The sequence below is a fragment of the Mytilus edulis genome, chromosome 11 (genome assembly GCF_963676685.1).
Source record: "Mytilus edulis chromosome 11, xbMytEdul2.2, whole genome shotgun sequence".
NCBI lineage: Eukaryota > Metazoa > Mollusca > Bivalvia > Mytilida > Mytilidae > Mytilus > Mytilus edulis.
In genome coordinates, this window is record NC_092354.1 from 49104196 (window position 1) to 49110661 (window position 6466).

The following is a 6466-nucleotide window of genomic DNA, read 5'->3' on the forward strand; positions in this document are numbered from 1 at the left end:
TGATTTATTTGTAATTGTAGACTGGTTATTTTCTTTTCTTTTCTATCTCCTTTCGGCTATGATCTTTTAAATTGTTCTTTGACTGTTTATTTTGACTGGCTCAACTATTATTTTAAAAGAAAATGAAAAACTTGTAGGCAGGTGCTATCAAATTTATGCATTTTCAAAATAGACAATTAAAACGTAGATTGTTTCATGAAACAATAACCCGACCAAAATGCAGAACACGACCGAAAGCATCAATTATGTACCCTTAGCGTCTATGTTGAAGGTTTGAGCGTTCTTGTTAAAATAAAATCAAAAGTTTGTTTCTGAGACGAGAAATCTTAAAATTGATATATTTTATTGGCAAATAGAATAGCCTTGTCGTTAATGTCCGTTATTTTTTTCTTCTTAAAAAATCAATTATTTAATAATAACTTCGTGGATATATAAATTGTGTTTATTTACAGAAAAATCAAAATGACGACATTACGTGAACGTTTCACTTGAATAAAAATTCAAGCAAATAGTAATATAACTTAGAAAGACATTCTATATTTTAAATGTCAATTATTTTATAACTAGATGTATGCATAAGACCTGGCATATATGCTTTCTGTTTAAGACCGATGCTTTTCAAAGTTTACCCGTATTTGTAAACGTAGTAGGATCAATCTAGTATGTGTTGTCGTTTGTAAAATTTACATTATGCTTACTACATTGTATACGCAAAGATATTTGTTTGATGATATAGGGAATACGAAGTATATAATCAATTTTTGCCAACTGATTAGGACTTTCTGATTTGAATTTTCTTTGGAGTTCGGTATTTTTATTATTTTACGTTTTGGAACAAATATATGACTTATTGATCATATTTGAAACATAAGAGATTGTGCATGCTTTACTTGAGACTTAGGTTGTCCAACTAATTTGGTAGATGTATACAAAATCGGTAAGAGTAGTGACACATGTTTTTGATCATGGTAATTAAATGAAAATGAGACATAAAATATTCAAATAAATACCATAGGTTCGGCAACAGGTCCGATAACCTTCAAAAACAGCAAAGTATATTTGAATAAATTTCGTTGAAGTCAATCTGAACCAACCAGATTGTCAACTTTATTTAACGTAAAAAACACCTTTCATTTTCGGCGACTTTCATATGATTTCAATAAGATATTGTGAAGTCGCTTTATTTCATCACAAAAATTGTAATAACTTATGGATTATTTATGTATGTAGGTTATTATCCGCTACGTTTGATTAAACAATTTGACGAAAAGACAAATCTTGTTATTATGCAGTTCACCAGGTTCATATACATACATTTATATGGACATTTTACACGCACGGAAAAAAGTGACGAGGTCACGTGCAAATTAATAATAGTTTTAAATAAATATAAGGTAACAATGAAAAAGGAGAATGCAGCTATTATTTGTACTACAGGGCAAGTCGGTGACTAAAATGTAGATAATGGGTGAAGAAAATAAAAGGAAGGGAATGAACAGCCTATCTGATCTAGATTCTGTCTTCTAATCATCCCTTCAAGTCTCCATACGGACGTCAATTTCTGGCTCAGATAGAAGTATACTAATTTACAATAGGCGTTTGGGTAGTCAAACTATTTTTCGGACTAATTAACGTTTCCAAATTGACACATACAGTCATCAACACGAATCGGTGGGTAAAAGTTGTCAGTGTCTTAACTCACTAGTGTCTTGTTTTTACGATCTGAGGTTTAATAGTCGTCTTATCCCGACCCCAAGTTTTGTTCTTTTTTTATTGTGATATTTTAACTGCGTGTGAATTCGTAAGGCGGGGATGCCTGTTTCAGTTCTAATAATAGATTAGGGATAGATACTTATAGATTGAAAACAATTGACAACGCCCAGGCTAATAACGAAAAAAACACATTGACAAATAATACTACACAAACACAACACATTAAACTAATTACTAAGCAACACGGACCCCACCAAAAACTGGGGTGATCTCTCACATAAGAGACACTTTATCTCATCGGTAATTTCATTTCGCTTTAATTACTAAATTTGTTTGGTTCTGGAGATTTCTACAAAATCAGACACTGTACACGTAGACAACCTGACTACACTCAATTGTTAAAAAAAGATGTAGGCAAATCGGTCATTGTCCCTATGTTATCACACAGAATTAAACATTTGAAAAACAACTTATATATAACAAATATTTACAACACAAGTACATGCTTAAAATCCATTCATAATCTTAAACAAAACAAGTGCTAATGAAGGATAAAAGCTTTATCAATAGTAAACTCGTGTCGTTACTGATGTGTATGTAGTACATGTAAAAGGAAACGTTCTCAGAAATATTTTTCTCTCATTTACATAAGTAAGATCATTTTATGAATGGGCGCAATTGCAATGATTTTAAATGTGTTTTTTGTTGTGTCGCCTCTGGATGTTGTTTTTTTTTCACGATTTCCATTGGCATGGAACTATGTATATTTTTGAGGTGTTAGTATCTTTTCTATTTCAATTTCTATTTATAGAATTGTTAAGCTTTCTACACACGGAACTGTTTTCCCTGTATTCACGAATAGACTTTGCCAGTTTCACCAGAAACTTTTGAAAAGATCTATGACTTTGCATTCGATATGGTATTTCAAATGGTTTTGTGTGAATGCCACTATTAAGTTTTATGTAGACGAATACTAGGTTATAACCTGTCGTTTTTGTTGACATTGTACCAACTTTGATGTGACGTATAATGAGACGCAGTAATAAATCATATGCCTGTGAAATCGTTTTTAGAAAAAAGCGTCTTTTCAAAAACTGTACTTTTTAACATTTAAAAAAAAAGTAAGTCTTAACCACTCCAAGTCATATCAGTTTGATTACAAGAGGTTTAGACATCATACGTTAAAACGGCATTCCGAAAAGGATACGCGACAAAAAATAACATTGTTTTGATAAATATTCATTTTTTGGAAGTTGATCTTATAATAAAGTGGATTTACTGAAAATTTAGAACTTTTGAATTAAGACCTGTGTGGCAAGGAAGAAATGGTTATCAAATGTACCAGGCTTATGTTTTACTACACCAGACGCGTGATTCGTCTGCATAAGACTCATCATTGACGCTCAGATCAAAATTGTTACAAAACTAATCAAGTATAAAGTTGAGATCATTGAAGACCCTAAATTCAAAAAAAAACTTTTCACGTATACTATCAATGTTGTAATCCGCTACATTTGTACCTCTCTGGAGATCGGATAACACTTGTTGAACGCAATTGGAACGCATCTATCCAATCGAGCTAGAGATAAAGGATACTACAGATACAGTTAATTTGGCCTCATATCTTGACTTACATCTAGAAATTGACAATGAGGGTCGGTTGAAAACAAAACTTTACGACAAAAGAGATGATTGCAGCTTTCAAATTATGAACTTTCCATTTCTAAGTAGCAACATTCCAGCAGCACCTGCATACGGGGTATATATCTCCCAATTGATACGATATTCCCGTGCTTGCATTTCCTATCATGATTTTCTTTTAGTTGCTGCTCACAAGGAAGCTATTAAACCAAGAGTTCCAAATGGTGAAGTTGAAATCATCCCTTTGTAAATTTTACGGACGCCATCACGAGTTGGTTGACCGTTATGGAATAACCGTATCACAAATGATATTGGATATGTTCCTTACGTCTTAACTACAATCCCCTTCCCTTTCCTGAATGTGACCTGCCGAATTAGACTATTTACCGGATTTGTTATCACATAAGCAACACGACGGGTGCCGCATGTGGAGCAGGATCTGCTTACCCTTCCGGAGCACATGAGATCACCCCTAGTTTTTTGGTGGGGTTCGTGTTGTTTATTCTTTAGTTTTATATGTTGTGTCGTGTGTGCGGTTGTTTGTTTGTCTTTTTCATTTTTAGCCATGGCGTTGTCAGTTTGTTTTAGATTTATGAGTTTGACAGTCCCTTTGGTATCTTTCGTCCCTCTTTGATTAATATGTCAGGTATTTATTTTGACTTTTTATTTTTTTTAAGAAAGTAAAATTGAGAATGGAAATGGGCAATGTGTCAAAGAGACAACAACCCGACCAAATAAAAAACAACAGCAGAGGGTCACCAACAGGTCTTCAATGTAGCGAGAAATTCCCGCACCCGGAGGCGTCCTACAGCTGGCCCCTGAACAAATATATACTAGTCCAGTGATAATGAACGCCATACTAATTTCCAAATTGTACACAAGAAACTAAAATTAAAATAATACAAGACTTACAAAGGCCAGAGGCTCCTGACTTGGGACAGGCGCAAAAATGCGGCGGGGTTAAACATGTTTGTGAGATCTCAACCCTCCCCCTATACCTCTAACCAATGTAGAAAAATAAACGCATAACAATACGCACATTAAAATTCAGTTCAAGAGAAGTCCGAGTCTGATGTCAGAAGATGTAACCAAAGAAAATAAACAAAATGACAATAATACATAAATAACAACAGACTACTAGCAGTTAACTGACATGCCAGCTCCAGACTTCAATTAAACTGACTGAAAGATTATGATTTCATCATATGAACATCAGGCACAATCCTTCCCGTTAGGGGTTTAGTATCATACCATCATAACATATATGAGAAGAAGTACATATTATTATATAGATTAGACCGTTGGTTTTCCCGTTTGAATGGTTTTACACTAGTAATTGTCTAGGGCCCTTTATAGCTTGCTGTTCGATGAGAGCCAAGGTTCCATGTTGAAGACCGTACTTTGACACCTATTATGGTTTACTTTAATAAATGTGACTTGGATTAACAGTTTTGTCTCATTGAAAATCATACCTCATCTTCTTATATATATTGTAAAGTGTTTAAACAGTCTCAGATAAATAAGTACAAATATCAAACAAAATGTAAACGACTGAACAATAAAATCCCCCCACCCCCCCGAAAAAAACCAATAAAATAAAAAAATAAAAAATAAAAAATAAAATTATAAAATTATGTATTTGTATGGTAACTATTATATGAATCCATTAAATATTGAGACATACAAAAGAAAACTGTCATTTCAGAAGTAATTCAATCATTTACTTATCTTCCGTTATTGTCAAAATAGCATACATTTGATATGAGTTGTAAAAATGTGAAATAACAGTGTTTCCGATTTATTGCTTAGATCTTGAAAATCATATCGTTACAACCCCTATACAGTCAAGCACAACCTGCAATCTCCATTGATACGTGCTGAATTTAAAGAAAATAACTAAGCCAAAATCCATGGCATTACGTAGATAATTGATAATTTGTTCAACTAACGTAAAATTGTATTCATATTTAATAAGATAAATGCTTTTTGTGATAATACGATTAAAATCAGGTAGCTGTTTATGAGAAAATAAGGAGTGTGAACGTTCGGATACGTGGAAGTATGTCAAAAAGGGACGAAGAAAACGAGGATGTCTCTCCCATAGCTTCATGCTATACAAACAATGCCTTTTCATTTAGCAGTTATTGTCTGGTGTATCAAATCACTAGAAAAAAGTGTCCTTTTAATTATATTTAAATCTAACACGACAAAAGTACCATTTAGGATATTTTGAGACATTTGATATACCTCCGTAAATGAAAAACCTAATGTCTATCAACTGATTTGTATATTTAATAAAAGTAAAATATAGACCAGGGAATAACTAAAATAGTTACAAAGAGCTGTATGCCATAACTATTCGTCTAGTTGATTAACTGTATAACAAAGTAAATTTACTGAATCCGTTATATAAACAGGGTACTGCCAATATATGTGTATATGCGTTGACTGTCAAATGATTTATACAGAATAAATATACCGAGAGGGATGGGGTAGTGAAAACGTCGCACATCGTGTCAATTTTTTAATTATTTTTTTAATCATTGACTGTCAAATGAAGTGAATATTATCAGTAGAAATGGGCTACTGAAAAAAATCGCATATCATGTCGATTTCCTTTTTTTTTTTAAATTTTTGATAATTGTAACGGACGGAAGTGCATAACCTTGAACACTTTACACCTAGCTACTTAGTATAAATTTAGAGAAACAAAAACCTTGCCAATGGGCATCAATCTTCTAAACTAATACAAACTTGCTATTTCAGAATAAAAATAAGGCTCTCTACAAATGCATGGAGAATAATAATAATTAACGACGGATCAGGGCTAGTCAATAAAAATGGGTCAAATAAGTATCAGCATGGTTCAAAATGGTTTGTTCTCTATTGATATATGTGTTACCAGTTCTCCGCCTATCGATGTACGTTTATCAGCAGGGTCCTAAGACTTAACCTAAGTTTATGCCTCAAATAGAATAAAATATAATTAGGCAATTTTTACCCGCTACTTTTACTCACTAAATTCTAATCTAAAAATCGAAATTTGACTTCTGGAACGCTTTGCACGAGTGTATGCCATGAGTACTTCGAAAATATATAATGATGTCTTATG